Source organism: Lynx rufus, unplaced genomic scaffold, assembly GCF_022079265.1.
Source record: "Lynx rufus isolate CCGP_SWC_20201006 ecotype Redwood Valley unplaced genomic scaffold, mLynRuf1.p SCAF_6, whole genome shotgun sequence".
Lineage (NCBI taxonomy): Eukaryota > Metazoa > Chordata > Mammalia > Carnivora > Felidae > Lynx > Lynx rufus.
The window spans coordinates 109,205,102-109,221,684 of record NW_025814878.1 but is presented as its reverse complement, the minus strand read 5'-3'; the positions used below and the strand labels follow the sequence as shown (position 1 = coordinate 109,221,684).

The 16,583-nt window shown below is 42.1% G+C and overlaps 1 protein-coding gene across 3 annotated transcripts in view; it reads right to left on the bottom strand.

Moving 5' to 3' along the window:
• The window catches only part of BTBD9 (BTB domain containing 9), a 413,225-nt gene extending 398,032 nt beyond the window's left edge, over positions 1-15,193 (bottom strand). For 2 of the 3 annotated variants that reach the window (XM_047103281.1, XM_047103282.1), the window contains exon 1: positions 15,068-15,193. The gene's annotated coding sequence lies outside the window, so the exon portion shown is untranslated. The remainder of the gene's footprint in view (positions 1-15,067) is intronic. The other variant, XM_047103280.1, reaches the window with a different exon arrangement.
• Between the last annotated feature and the right edge of the window lie 1,390 nt (positions 15,194-16,583).

Sequence of the window (16,583 nt, the reverse complement as noted above, 5' to 3'; positions counted from 1 at the left end):
TCTCTTAATGCAGGCCCTCCTCCAGTGTCCTTTACCTTAGAAGGTAGTATCACCACACAAGTAACTCATGCTAAAAACCTGTATATTTCCCTTGACTTTTTCCTTTCCCTGACCCCACCCTGTGTAATCAATTAATTAGATCTTATTTTACCTCCTAAATATTATTCCTCTAATTCATCCTTCATATGCCTATCTAATAACTTCTACTCTAGTTCAGGCTTCAACCATCTCTCACCTGCACTACTTCAACAGCTTCCAAACTATCTCCCACCTCCCATTTTATCCCCCTCAGTTCCATATCCACTCGGCTTGCACAATAACCAACGAATAACCAACCAATCATATTTTCACTTGTGAATGTCCAAGAGGATTAAATAACTACAGAACACCTAATATAGTCCCTGGCATATAGTAAGTGCTTAACAGGTGGTTTATTAGTAACTTTATAATTAATGATCATATTATGGTCACTGGAATGGTATACAAGTTCACAGACAGGACATCCATAGGCCTCTCTGAACTGACCCTTGCCTACCACTCTAGCCTCCTCTCTGAGGATGCTCTACCTCTCACTTTATGCTTCAGCAACACCACTGACCCTGACACACTTTGCCATCTCCCTGTCAAAAATACATATTCCCTTGACCCCCTGCAGAGGTAAAGCCTTATTCTTTAGGGGTAATAGGTATCAGATTCACCAGGAAGCCTTCTCTGAACATCAGTGCTTATTAAGAATCTCCACAGAAGTACTGATAGACTAAGTATTCATGGCATATAAATTCTAAGCTAACAGTCTTGATATATTATTCTCACAGCACTTACCACTTTATATTACAATCATCTACCTTTAAATCTACCTCCCCCAGTAGATTACAAATCCTTTGTGGACAGGAAACAAATTATTCTCCTTTGTATTTGCAGCACTTGATATAACTTAGCAGGAGATCAACAGATGTTTGCATGGATGAAACGGAAGCTGCCTGGGAATCTCATCTCCAATTCCATCTGAATTAGGCCAATTCTTACTACAAAGGAGTCACATCATACTGAAATTTAACTTATGTGAATTCAATTACTTATACAGAAAGAGGAGTCAGAAATAGCTGGAGCTACCCATCACTCCAGACTCAATGATTCCATTCAGTGTTCCTTGCTGTAGTCAAGCCTGAAACAAGGTATGAGTGATTTGGGAATTTTCTCAATCACTGATAACCGGAGGTGGCAAAAAAATTAATTGAAAGCCTAAGAGAAACACTGACAACAGAAAGGAAGAGAAGTGGTAGAACAGAGTTATCCTGCCTTAGGAAAATTAACCCTTTCTTTAAAAACTCTGGAGAGGGTGGGTGCCTGGGTGGCTCAGTCGGTTGAGTGACTTTAGCTCCCAGTCATGATCTCCCGGTTAGTGAGTTCAAGACCCACATCGGGCTTGCTGCTGTCAGACTGTCAGCGCAGAGCCTGTTTCGGATCCTCTGTCCTTCCCCCCCATCCTTCCCCCCCAACTTGAACTCTCTCAAAAATAGACATTAAAAAAAAAAAAAACCTCTGAAAGAGTGTTTGTTTCACATCAAAAGAATTTAATACCATTGAAATAAATTGTACATAATTCCTCAGTAGTTAACAAAGTGTAACATTACGTTAATATTTGGGTAATTAAACCTTACTGGAGGGGTGACAGAACAGTAGAGCAAAGAAATCAATGCAAACAGTATAACTGTACACAAGATGATTACTGACAGAATAGGGAACTAGGTATCTGAGAGAACTTTATCAAACACCAGTTACATAACTGCCAAGACAGTTTCCTAGTGGTGCTGTAGAGGCAAGCCAGGAATTGCTAGTAATGGTGAGGTGTTAATAGCCAAATTAAGGATGTCAAACAAAACTTCTAATAAAATTAAACTCCATAATCCAAATTACCTTATTTGGGGACATTTCCTGTATTAAGAGAACCATGACATGGGATTCTGTAGGCATTAAAGGGTCTTCTAAAGAAAATTTTCACAGTACTTGATTTTTACATTTTGTCCTGACTTTAGAATATAACCACTAACCCACTTCCACCCCAACTACGTGACTCCACTATATTCTCCTGCTAATGCCACCATCTGCAAGAACAGACAAACCACTGTGCTGGCAACTGGAGCCACGGGATTCCACTGGAGTCCCCAAGACTTGACTAGTTCCACAATAAGCATAAAAACAAGTACACTGGCACCAAGTATCGAAAAGAGGGCGATGTTTAGTTCTGCCTCAGTAAGCCCAGACCAGGGGTGTGTGAAAAAAAGCAAATCCTGTGAGGAAAGCAAGTCCATGCTGTTCTTTCTGCCCTTAGGGGAACCTCATTTTAGCTATCTCCTAGATTATTCAGTATCCATGCTACACTTCATCTGACACATTCCTCCTCCTCCTCCACTAGACTATAAACTCCTTGAGGGCAGGGACTAGGTCACAATGCTTGATGGAAGATCTACCAAACAGTCTCATCCATTAATCTCTTTGTTGAAGCATCACAAAGTACTGCTTTATGATAGCACAGATTTTCTGTGCCCAAAACTGTCTAAAACTCGTATGAACTGCTTTCTGAAGAAATAAAGTGGCCATCGAGAGGGAACTTATTATAATGTATCTGTTAAAAGGTATCATGACACATACAAATATAAACCGTATCAAATGGTTTATATTTTAATTTAATGATTTTATTTAAATCATTAATTAATGAAGCATTCATTAAGATATTATAATCAGTTAAATGGAGAAGTCAAAGAACACACACACACACACAAGACACACGCACCCTATGTGGAATACTAACACTGCTTTACAAATAGATGCAAAACTAGTCTATATCCTCAGGACAACATTTGATTGCATTCCACTAGACAAAACCCACTTGGTCTCTATGGATAAGAATCATCTGCATTACTATCAGTTTTCTACAATTTATAGTTATAAAACAGCTCAAAGAAAATGAAAGGTACAGACAGCCTGGAAGAGTGCACTAGATAGGGCAGTCAGGGATATTTTATGCCCATTTCAGTCCTCCGCAGTTTTTTCCTGACAACAACCATACAACGGAACACTGTAAGGGCTGCTAAAGAGAATGAGGCAGGCTCTTCATATACTAATATGGAACAGCCCTCAAGATACAATGCAAAAAAAGCAAGGGCAGTAATGTGGTATGTGACATTTATGTTTAAGAACAAATACAAAATATGCCATATACACACGGAATATTTCTGCAAAGATATACAGGCATCTTTACTACTTTTAATCACCTCTAATAGAACGGAAGAATCCATGAGTGAGAGCAGATCTTTGCCTATTTTATTCACTCCTCTGTCTCCAAACACTGTAACGGTGCCCGGTGCTTCAGTGGCACTCAATAAAAATCTGCTGAACAAATTAATAGATCAGCGGTGATAGTGGCTGCTCCCAGAAGGAAGAACTGGAGGTCTGTCAGGTACGAATGAAAGGAAGACTTACTTTCCACTGTGTACCCCTTTGTATTTTTGAATTTTGTACCATGTCCATAAAAATTACCTCCTCAAAAAATGATTTTTTTTAAAAGTTCATTTATTTTTGAGAGACAGAGCACAAGTAGGGGAGGGCAGAGAGAGAGGGAGACACAGAATCCGAAACAGGCTCCAGGCTCTGAACTGTCAGCACAGAGCCCGACACAGGGCTCAAACCCACAAACCACGAGATTGTGACCCAAGCCGAAGTCGGATGCTTAACTGACTGAACCACCCGGGTGCCCCACAAATGATTTTTTTTAAAAAGGTAATGAGTTGATGTTGGCTGAGGTGTTGGTTACAAAGGGTGTTTCTTCATTAAGCTGCCTTCTCTGTTTCTAGGATTTCAGCTAGGTACTGAAAACTATGGTATGAGTATTAGCTGGCTTGATGTAAGTGATAATATAAAGACTCAAAAATAGAAACATTTAAGTAGGTTAGCCACTTTAGAAAAGTTTGCTGTTATCTACTGATATTAAAGACCTGTATAATATATGACTCAGTAATTCTACACTATTATACCCTAAGGTAAAATATGTTCATGAGCATGTATAAGAATATCCTAGCTAAAAAACAAAAGGCCCTAGAAACAACCCAAAAGTCCACCAAAAGCAGAAAGGATAAATTGTATAGTCCTGAAATGGAATACTATGCAGCAGTGAAAACCAAAAAATTAGCTGTATGCAACAAGATGAATAATCTCAAAAATGTAATATTAAACGAGCCAAACACAAAGAATACACATTTATGACTTCATTTACAAAAAGTTCAAAAATAGGCCAAGTAGCTTGTAAGTATTTGAAGTGTATACTTAAGGGATAAAACTTAAAATAAGAGGAAGTAATATTATAAAAGTCAGGACAGTATTTACTTTTGGGAGAGATGCTGAGATTGGGAAGGGCCAGGAAAGGGCACCTGATGAGTGCCTAGGGACCAGCAGTGTTTTATTTTTTATATATTTTTTAATTTTAAATATTTATTTTTGAGAAAGCACAAGCGGGGGGGGGGGGGGGCAGAGAGAGGGGAATAGAGGATCCGAAGCAGGCTCTGAGTTGACAGGCTGACAGCAGAGAGCCAGATGTAGGGCTCAAACTCACAAACTGCGAGACCATGACCTGAGCTGAAGTCAGATGTTCAACTGACTGCGCCACACAGGCGCCCCCAACAGTGTTTTATTCTTAAGCTGAGGGACAAAAAATTGGATGTTACTTTAAACTAATTCATTAAGTGCAGTATTTGTGTTCCACATACTTTTCTGTTTGTGTGCTATGCTGGACAACAGAAACAGGAAGTTTTAAGATATAGACATTTTTTTTTAATATAATTTATTGTCAAATTGGCTTACATACAACACCCAGTGTTCATCCCAACAAGTGCCCTCCTCAATGCCCATCACCCACTTTCCTCTCTCCCCCAACCCCCATCAACCCTGTTTTTCTCTGTATTTAAGAGTCTCTTATGGTTTGCCTTCCTCCCTCTCTGTAACTATTTTTTCCCCTTCCACTCCCCCATGGTCTTCTGTTAAGTTCCTTGAGATCCACATAAGAGTGAAAACATATATCTGTCTTTCCCTGACTAACTTATTTCACTTAGCATAATACCCTCCAGGTCCATCCACATTGCTGCAAATAGCAGGATTTCATTCTTTCTCATTGCCAAGTAGCATTCCATTGTATATATAAACCACATCTTCTTTATCCATTCATCACTTGATGGACATTTGGGCTCCTTCCATAATTTGGTTATTGTTGAAAGTGCTGCCATAAACATTGGGGTACATGTGCTCCTATGCATCAGCACTCCTGTATCCTTTGGGTAAATTCCTAGCAGTGCTATTGCTGTGTCATAGGGTAGTTCTATTTTTAATTTTTTGAGGAACCTCCAAACTGTTTTCCAGAGTGACTGCACCAGTTTGCATTCCCACCAACCGTGCAAGAGGGTTCCCGTTTCTCCACATCCTCGCCAGCATCTGTTGTTTCCTGAGTTGTTAATTTTAGCCACTCTGACCGGTGTGAGGTGGTATCTCAGTGTGGCTTTGATTTGTATTTCCCTGATGATGACTGACCTTGAGCATAGTTTCACGTGTCTGTTGGCCATCCGGAAGTCTTCTTTGGAAAAGTGTCTATTCATGTCTTCTGCCCATTTCTTCCCTGGATTATTCATTTTTCAGGTGTGGAGTTTGGTGAGTTCTTTATAGATTTTGGATACTAGCCCTTTATCTGATATGTCATTTGCAAATATCTTTTCCCATTCTGTTGGTTGCCTTTCAGTTTTGTTGATTTGGTTTCCTTTGCAGTGCAGAAGCTTTTTATCTTGATGAGGTCCCAATAGTCCATTTTTTGCTTTTAATTCCCTTGCCTTTGGAGATGTGTCTAGTAAGAAATTGCTGCAGCTGAGGTCAAAGAGGTTGTTGCCTGCTTTCTCCTCTAGGGTTTTGATGGTTTCCTGTCTCACATTTAGGTCTTTCATCCATTTTGAGTTTATTTTTGTGTATGGTGTAAGAAAGTGGTCTAGTTTCATTCTTCTACATATTGCTGTCCAGTTCTCCCAGCACCATTTTCTAAAGAGACTGTCTTTTTCCCTTTGGAAATGTTTCTCTGCTTTGTCAAAGATTAGCTGGCCATACATTTTTGGGTCCAGTTCTGGGTTCTCTATTCTATTCCATTGGTCTATGTCTCTGTTTCTGTGCCAATACCATGCTGTCTTGATATGACAGCTTTGTAGTAGAGGCTAAAGTCTGGGATTGTGATACCTCCGCTTTGGTTTTCTTCTTCAGTATTACTTTGGCTATTCAGGGTCTTTTGTGGTTCCACACAAATTTTAGGATTGTTTGTTCTAGCTTTGAGAAGAATGCTGGTGCAATTTTGATTGGGATTGCACTGAATGTGTAGATTGCTTTGGGTAGTATTGACATTGTAACAATATTTATTCTTCCAACCCATCAGCACGGAATGTTTTTCCATTTCTTTGTGTCTTCTTCAATTTCCTTCATAAGCTTTCTATAGTTTTCAGCATACAGATGTTTTACATCTTTGGTTAGGTTTATTCCTAGGTATTTTATGGTTCTTGGTACAACTGTAAACAGGATCAGTTTCTTTATTTCTCTTTCTGTTGCTTCATTATTGGTGTACAAAAATGCACCCAATTTCTGTACATTGATTTTGTACCCTGCGACTTTGCTGAATTCATGTATCACTTCCAGGAGTCTTTTGGTGGAGTCTTTTGGGTTTTCCATGTAGAGTATCATGTTGTCTGCAAAAACTGAAAGTGTGACTTCTTCTTTGCCAATTTTGAATGCCTTTTATTTCATTTTGTTGTCTGATTACTGATGCTAGGACTTCCAAAACTATGTTAAACAACAGTGGTGAGAGTGGACATCCCTGTCGTATTCCTGATCTCAGGGGGAAAGCTCTCAGTTTTTCCCCATTGAGGATGATATTAGCTGTGGGCTTTTCATATATGGCTTTTATGGTGTTTAAGTATGTTCCTTCCATCCTGACTTTCTTGAGAGTTTTTAAGAAAAGATGCTGCATTTTGTCAAATGCTTTTTATGCATATATTGACAGGATCATATGGTTCTCATCCTTTCTTTTATTAATGTGATGTATCACATTGATTGATTTGCAGATATTGAACCAACACTGCAGCCCAGGAATGAATCCCACTGGATCATGGTGAATAATTCTTTTTATAGGTTCTTGAATTCAATTTGCTAGTACCTTGTTGAGAATTTTTGCATCCATATTCATCAGGGATATTGGCCTGTAGTTCTTTTTGTGGGGTCTCAGTCTGGTTTGGGAATCAAAGTAATGCTGGCTTCATAGAATGAGTCTGGAAGTTTCCCTTCCATTTCTATTTTTTGGAGCAGCCTGAGAAGGATAGGTATTAACTCTGCTTTAAATGTCTGGTAGAATTCCTGAGGGAAGCCATCAAAAGATACAGACATTTTCTATGTGAGCTGGGGTCCCAGCAAGAAAGCGTCAGTGTGAGTTTAGGATCCTGGGCCAAAGAATACGTACCCTACAGGACAAATAAACCAGCCAGAAGGGAAACAAATGAGTCTTCCTTCCCGCTTGTGGGAGGTACCTTACACCCTAGTCAGCTTGGTTCATGTGTTCCTGCTTCTCACAGATTGTTCACTTCTTTCTCTACTTTTGGTATCTACTAATTTCTTTAAAAGCTCCTACAATTTTACAAACACCTGTCCATGGTTCCCAAACTTTAGTTGCAGCAGAACCACCTAGACAGAGCAATAAAACAGATCGCCAGGCACCATCCCCAGAGTTTCTGAATCAGAAGCTCTAGAGTGAGGTCCACAAATTTCCACTTGAAACAAGTTACCAGGAGACTTTAATGCTGTCCCTAGAACCACTGCTGTATAGTTAAAGACTCTAATGCAATAATCCAGGCAAGAAATTGAGGATTTCAACGAAGGTAAAAGCAGTAAGAATGGAAAGGAGAAAATGGAACAAGATAGAATATGAGGGTACAAGACAGAAAGAGGACACTCAGGTTTTCAGCTTATATTTTTTCATGGTCCCTTGCATACACAAGTTGAATGAATTTAACTTCAAGTTCTTGATGTCTACTCGTATCAATATATTCTTAAAATTATAAAATGCAGATATCAGATCTTCCTGACATGTGTGCCAACTCATTTACACAGTATCATACCCCCTAACTAAAGCCAGTGTTAGATGCCCAGAGAATTATTTCCCTATGCCCAGCACTTTACAGTTTCTGGCACATAGTAAGTAAAATACTTAAATATTAACAGAAAAAATAAATGAGAGGTAACAAGAACCAAAGAAGCATGGTGAGTAGCTAACTAGTCCATCATGAAACTACAACTTAACTCCTGAAATCTCTTTATAGTACGTATATCTTTGCACAACTAGTGTTTGATTTCCTTATACAGTGTAAATCTTTTAACTTCCTATCAGAGATTTGAACTAATATTTGCTCTGGGGCGCCTGGGTGGCACAGTCGGTTAAGCGTCCGACTTCAGCCAGGTCACGATCTTGCAGTCCGTGAGTTCGAGCCCCGCGTCGGGCTCTGGGCTGATGGCTCAGAGCCTGGAGCCTGTTTCCGATTCTGTGTCTCCCTCTCTCTCTGCCCCTCCTCTGTTCATGCTCTGTCTCTCTCTGTCCCAAAAATAAATAAACGTTGAAAAAAAAAATTAAAAAAAAAAAGAACTAATATTTGCTCTATATGCTAAAGTCCTCAGACACGTAAGATACAAAGTATACTGGCAAACAAGGAAAAAGCCTTTATATTGAGGTTCCTCTCGATCCACATTTCTGTGATCTTATCTCCTCCTGTTCCCTTCCTTCACCCATCCTACTGCAAACTTCCAAGGTACAGGGAGTATACTATTTGCTTACCTTGTAAACCTGCAAAGTGCCTAATTCAAGACACAGACTATCCTCCTGACACTTGTTACTGACAATTATTTTGGACTCTCTGACATTATAAATAAAAGGGGGGAGGGTAAGATATCTAATTCAAAGTCACAGCAGCTAGCTAATGCATCAGCTATTTGAAAGAAATTTTCTGTAGTTAGTGTGTGTGTGTGTGTGTGTGTGTGTGTGTGTGTAACATTAGAAACAGTACCCTATGACTCAGCAGAGATATAAAAGAATGAATGAAATCTGCACATGAAGTACGTGCAATCATGCACAAGGACAGTACTAAGGGGCTTCAAGGTTCAAACAAGCATTGCTATGTGCCAAGTATTATGCCAAATTCTGGAGAAGACAGTAATAACAAGATGAAGTCTACAGAACTGGAAAGCACACTGGTGGATCTACAGTCTGCAGGCTGCTACCTCCCTATCCTTCTCTACACTCTCTCCTGGTTCTCTGTCCACCAGTTTTTGTTAGTCTCTATGCCGGTTTCTCTTCTTTCATCCATCCTTTAAGTCAGTAGTCCTCAAAGTGAGGTCTTGGGAACACCAGCATCAGCATCTCCTGAGAACTTGTTCAAAATGCAAATTCTCAATCCCCACTCAGACCTACTGAATCAGAAACTGTGGGGGTGGGGCCCAGCAATCTGTGTTTTATCAAGGCCTCAGGTATTTTTCTTTTTGTTTTTTTTGTTTATATCCAAGTTAGTTAGCATATAGTGCAACAATGATTTCAGGAGTAAATACCTTAAATGTCCCTTGCCCATTTAGCCCACCCCCCTCCCACAAGCCTTCCAGTAACCCTCTGTTTGTTCTCTATATTTAAGAGTCTGTTACGTTTTGTCCCACACCCTGTTTTTATATTATTTTTGCTTCCCTTTCCTTATGTTCATCTGCTTTGTATCTTAAATTTATCATATGAGTTAAGTCCTATATTTGTCTTTCTCTGACTAATTTCACTTAGCATAATACCCTCTAGTTCCATCCACATAGTTGCAAATGCAAGATTTCATTCTTTTTGATTGCAGAGTAATAATCCATTGTGTGTGTGTGTGTATGTATGTATATATACATACATACACACACACACACACATATATATATATACACACACACACACCACATCTTCTTTATCCATTCATCCATGGATGGACATTTGGGTTCTTTCCATACTTTGGCTATTGTTGATAGCGCTGCTATAAATATTGGGGTGCCTGTATCCCTTCGAAACAGCACACCTGTATCCCTTGGATAAATATCTAGTAGTTCAATTGCTGGGTCATAGGGTAATTCTATTTTTAACTTTTTGAGGAAGCTCCATACTGTTTTCCAGAGTGACTGCACCAGTTTGCATTCCCACCAGCACTGCAAAAGAGATCGTTGGGCCTCAGGTATTCCTTTTTTTTTTTTTTTTTTTTTTAATTTTTTTTTCAACGTTTATTTATTTTTGGGACAGAGAGAGACAGAGCATGAACGGGGGAGGGGCAGAGAGAGAGGGAGACACAGAATCGGAAACAGGCTCCAGGCTCTGAGCCATCAGCCCAGAGCCCGACGCGGGGCTCGAACCCACGGACCGCGAGATCGTGACCTGGCTGAAGTCAGATGCTTAACCGACTGCGCCACCCAGGCGCCCCAAGCCTCAGGTATTCCTAATGCATGCTCAAGTTTGAGAACCAATCTAAATTTAATCTAAGTGTTGATGTCCACAAGTTCCATTCCTTGTTCTTTCCAGTTCTCATTCTCCACTCTTCTGGGTAGTTGTATCTTCTTCTACTACCTCTATAACTGTCACTATTACTATCACTATTAATAGCAACAGCTATCATTTATTAAGCATTTATAAGCTAGGCATTATGCTAATCATTGTGCACATTCTATTTATTTAATCTCCACAACTGTTCTTTGAAGTATTATTAACCCCACTTTTCAGAAGAAATTAAGGCTTAGAGATGTTAAACAACTTGTCCAAGGTCACCTGACCCAACCAGTAAGTGAAATAGACAAGACTTCAGGTTTTCCTGATTCCAAAGTCCACAGTGTTAACTACTACACTACTCCTAGAATAGTACTATTTTCTTGGCCCTATAGACTGTTACAATTATTCCTAAACTGCCTCATCAACTCTGGAGTAGAATTTCCAATCACCCAGTGGACCTCTCCAAACTCTACACAGGGACCTGATAATTAACATGCCATCATTTCTTCCCTCCACTGCAATTCTGTTGCTTCTCCTGTATTTTCTAATTTAATGTCATCATAATCACCAGTTACTAAAGCTAGACACATCTTTAACTTCTCACTCTCTCTCACCACTAACTGGTCATAACATTTAGAGATTTTAACAACTCTCTATTAGAGAGATTTTAAAATATCTCTACAATCCATCCATTCCTGCTGTCCCTCTTCAGGCTCCCAGCATCTCTTACGTATACCCTAACCAGTCTGCTAGCCTCTCCATGCCAATGCAGTTCTGCAGGGAACTGCCAGTTAACTTTCTTATGAGTCCACTTTCCAAGGCCCTCCATCACCAACATGGGGGTTGGAATGGGAGGAGGGAAAATCTAGGGTTTTTAGAATGGAATGAAAACCCCTAATAGTTTGGCTGCAACCATATCTTTCCTGTCTCATCAAGAAACAATTCAAGGTTTTCCAAAAACCCTATTGATATTAATCTCTAGCAACTGTGCTTATGCTCTCCCCTCTTCCTGGACTGTGTGTTTTCCCTTTTACATGTGGCAAAATTCTACTTAACCTGCAGGGCTAAGTTCTATCCTCTTCTTTTTAAAGCTTTCCCTGATTCTATCAATTTTTTTTCCTCCAAAGTGATCAATGCCCTCAGCATTTTACTTATTCCAAGGTGATTAACTCTTATCATAACATCCCAAGTTTAGGGGTTTGTCTCGTCTAATGAACACGTAGTAACTCACAGGGTTTGGGCTTACCGTGTCATGTTCTTTGTCTTCCCAGCACCCACCACAGTATCTAGCCATAGCCAGCACCCAATTAATATTTGCTGAGTTGTTAAATAATGCAACATTTGGTGTTGCAACTTTACACATGGTAGGTTAGCAATTCAGCTTCGGGTTTAATGGGCCTGAAGAATTTCCACATAACAACAAAAGATATTATGAAGAACAAAGGTTCGATACTCAGCAGCAACATCTTTAATTTTCTCAAATCTTTTTGTCAATGCTTTTTAGCATCCTTCTTCAAACAGACTCCTTTCCCAGCAAACGTTACTTGTATATTTTACAGAATCAGAGGTTAAGTACAAACCTCACAGGGCACTCTAAAAGATAATCCCAAGCAAAACTGTGTCACTGAGAATAGCTGGATAATTGCTTTGGGTACATCATTTCAGATTTCCAGTGGAAAGGCCCAAGCACACTAGGTAGATTTTAGAAATGGGGACACGCGCTGCTGACAAAGTACGTAAGATACACTCACATTAATGAGGCATTTATTCAAATTAGTAATTGACATCAGAAGTATACAACAACCCAATCCTGATTCAACCATAATATCCCTTAATTTTAAGTAAGGATAACACTTATTCTTGTCTAAGACTATTCTAACACAATTTCCATTCCACCTAGCAAGCAGCCCCTATCTTGTTATCAGTGAGTGCCTTAGTCTTAACACTTTTCCTTCCCAATCTGCTAAACCTTCTCTCTCCAACATCTCCCTATCAGAGACCTTAAACTCCACTCACCAGACATGTAGGTCTCCTCAATATCTCCCTCATCAAGCATTCACACAATTTTCTCAACATGATTCCTTACCTCTTCTCTAATTCAAATTTTATAGCTCTTTCAAAGACCTGATCAAATCTTACCTCTCCCAAAGAGTTCATTAACTCAGCCCACCATAGGTCTTATCTTTTCTAAATTTCTACTGCACTTAAAGTATAGCATCTCACATAGCACCTGTTTACATACTGCCTCATTTGGTTTCATAATGATTTGACATATTTTTGCTCATACATTTGACATACACATAACAAACTATTTGCTTTTTTTTTTTTTTCTAAGTAGGCTTCACACTCAGTGAGGAGCCCAATGCGGAGTTTGAACTCACCCAAAGCGGAGTTTGAACTCACCACCCTAGGATCAAGACCTAAGATGAAGAATCACACTTAGCCAATTGTGCCCAGACTATTTACACTTTTTTAGAAATGTATTTATTTTTATTTTAGAGAGAGAGCATGAGCAGGGGAGAAGGGTGGAAGAGAGAGAGAATCTTAAGCAAGATCCATGCTCAGTGTGGAGCCCGATTCAGGGCTTGATCTCATGAAAGTGAGATCATGACCTAAGCAGAAATCAAGAGTCTGACGCTGCACTGACTGAACCACCCAGGCACCCCCAGTCTATTTGCTCTTTATCAAAAAAATCCAGGGGCACCTGGGTGGCGCAGTCGGTTAAGCGTCCGACTTCAGCCAGGTCACGATCTCGCGGTCCGTGAGTTCGAGCCCCGCGTCGGGCTCTGGGCTGATGGCTCAGAGCCTGGAGCCTGTTTCCGATTCTGTGTCTCCCTCTCTCTCTGCCCCTCGCCCGTTCATGCTCTGTCTCTCTGTGTCCCAAAAATAAATAAACGTTGAAAAAAAATTTAAAAAAAAAAATCCAGGTTTTCTATGTCATTTGTACCCATATAACTCTTTTCCCTTTTCCCACATGTAACATGATGGGGGGGGGAGGGGGGAGAACGTATATTAACTCCTTGATGGACTAAGCTAGATTCATTGATAAACACTCATACACAGTGTAATATATGACAAATACCTTATTGTATGCCTACTCTGTGGCAAAACTTGTGTAGATGCTGAAGATAAAACCATGAATAAAAAAGACACGACACCTGTCCTAAAAGCTACCTAGTCCAGTGAGCAAGAGACACTGAATTTCCAGTACTCTAGGTGCTACAGAGCAAGATTACTGGTTCCAAGACGTAAGCACCTCAGGCAGCATACTTCACAGATCCTCAGTTATGAAACTGAACCACAAAATTGTAGAGCTGAATGAAAACTTACAAGTTATGTTTCTTCAATTTTCTTGCACAGATCCTGATTAAATTTCAGTATCATCTACCTCTGTTCTAGGCATTGCCTTAATCAAAAGTCAGAAAATACCGACTTTTTCCCTATCTTCAATACTCTTTTCTCCCAAGGATGGCAACTACAATCACCACACATTGACTCACGAGGGGAGCCAGCGCACTGAGAGCACTGGGCTGATGATTTGCTACACCTTCACACTCAGGCTTGTCTGTCCACCAACATTTTCCAGCCCACACGTTGAACAGAATCTGTATTTTGTGCCTAGGAAATAGGACGTCTGTACTTCTATTAAGGAAAATAAAAAACAGTGCCTCCATACTTTTTTTGGCCCTAGTAATGACAGAAACACAACAGGTTCTGAGAAATAAAACAGCTGATTTGAGTCCAGAGGGAAGTGAGAATTTAGGATGGATATCTGCCCCCTGGCCTTAAAATCTGTAGCAACGTGACAGAATGCCTAAGGCAAAGTTGTATGCGTGCATTACGCACGTGCACACACATGTGAAGTTGGAAACTCCAGGCAACAGGTTAGCTGCCCCCTATCAGTACTGACAATCGCCTTCCCCAGGTCGTGGGTGTGTCTGACGCCGCACGCAGGCACTGATTCACAACTCTCTCCATAACAACCGGCTCCTCCTCGGAGCCCAGCCAGGGCAGGGGCGAGGAAGGCCCCAGCAGTGCCAAACTTTCCGAATCCCAGCCCTACTACGTCCCCGGTTCCACCTCCTCTCCATCCCGGTCAACCTCGTCTCAGGCAGGCTGCGAGGCTGTTCTGGGAACCCGGGCTTCTCCTGATTCCGACTCCTCTGTCGGGGAGCCTGGCAAAGCCACCTCGACGCCCCCAGACACCTACTTCCCACTACACCTTCCGGGAACACAGTCTCCGTCGGCACCTCGCTGCCGCTTCCCGGAGCGCCAGCGGCTAGGAACTGACCCTCGCCAGCCCCCGTCCCCTCTCCTTCCCCGCCCCCGGAAAAAGCGGCAGAGGGGCGTGGAGCGGCGCGCGCGGGTACTGTGGGGGTGCGCGTCTCCGCGCCCCGGGCCCGCGCAGCAGGTGCGGCCAGGCCCCACCTCCCCTGCGAGGTCCCGGCTACTCACCCCAACGATGTTTCTCTGCGACCTAGCCGCCCGCACGAACGCCTCTTCCGCCTGCTCCGCACCCCCCTTATAGCCACCGCCCCCTCGGCCGCTGCCGTCGCCGCCGTCCTCGCCGCCGCCGCCGCCGCCGCGGCGCGCGTCCGCCTTCACGCACACCGCCGTGGCCGCGCACGCGCCTCTGCGCGCTGGCGTCACTTAGCAACCGGTCGGCGGCGGGCGGGATCTGAGGGTTTAGGGCTCGGATGTGGCCTTTGGCGGGTTTTGCGCCGTTTCCCCACCCGCCCGACCCGTCGCCCTCCTGAGTTGGGGGCCCCAGGGTGTGGCTGCCCTGCCGGCACCTGGCTCCGGGTAAGCACGTCACCATACGTCACTGTGTGGTGTCACCGATCGCGTCACGGCAGATGGGAAGGTCCCCGTCGCAAGGTTCCAGGGCGCCTGTGGCGGAAAGAGCAGCTGCCTTGTCCAGACTGGCGCGGATCCTATGGGCTACTTCTGCAAAGTGCAGGAAGGTTATACAAAAGTGGGACCAAAGGGGGCTGAGGGTGCGGTTAACGCGGAAGACTACTGAGTGACACTCGTTAACCCAGCAACAGGGTGTGATGGATCGAGCCTTGAATTCCCGTTTCCTGCCTAACGGTACCCATCCTGCCTACATTGAGGAATTGTGAAGCTAAGATAAAATACTGTATGCGGAGGTTCTTTGTAAAGTATAAAGCCTATTAGACTTTAAAATATTTTTGTTAGAAGGCAGTCGGGCAGGAGCAGATGAGAGCATGGACTTTGGAGTCAGAAACGTAACTTTAAGTCTGATCCTGGCTGATGTTGGATAGTCAGTTTTGCTTGACGCTTGGGCAAACTGGGGTGCCAGGGTTTGGAGACTAACCAAAAAGGACATAATTTCAGGCAAAAGGTGTTTTATGAGCAAAGGTATGGAAGTGAAAAATGGACAGGAAAGAGGTTAAGTCTTGAGGCAGAGAGGCCAGTATTGAGGCCATTGCTGTATTCCAGTTAAGCGATAAGAGTCTTAACAAAGGTATTGGCAGTAGGAATGTAGGGAAAGGAATAGATGTGAGTGCTATTAAGGTGGTAGAATTGACAGTACTGAGTGGGAGGTTGGGGGATACGTGAGTAGACCAAGTTTCTAGTATGGGTGCCATAGTAGATGGTGGAACCGTTTCACAAGATGGGAAGAAAAATGAGTACAAAGTCTCTGTACTAAGTTAATAGATAGTGGTGTTGACAGCCTCGGAGGATGATCAGATTTGTGGGATGAGATGATGATGAGTTCAAATATAGATATATTTGTTGGGGAAACACTCTCCACTCATGATGTCTCTTTCCAACTGGAGTGAATCCATTAAAATAACACTCCTGGCCTCTCACTGCACCTGCCCCAGCTCACTCCTCCCTGGAGCAGTAACTTTCTGATGGTGATTAAAAAGGAAAAACTAGGGGCACCTGGGTGGCTCAGTAAATTAAGTGGTTAAGCTAAGTGGTTAAGCACCTGACTGTTGGT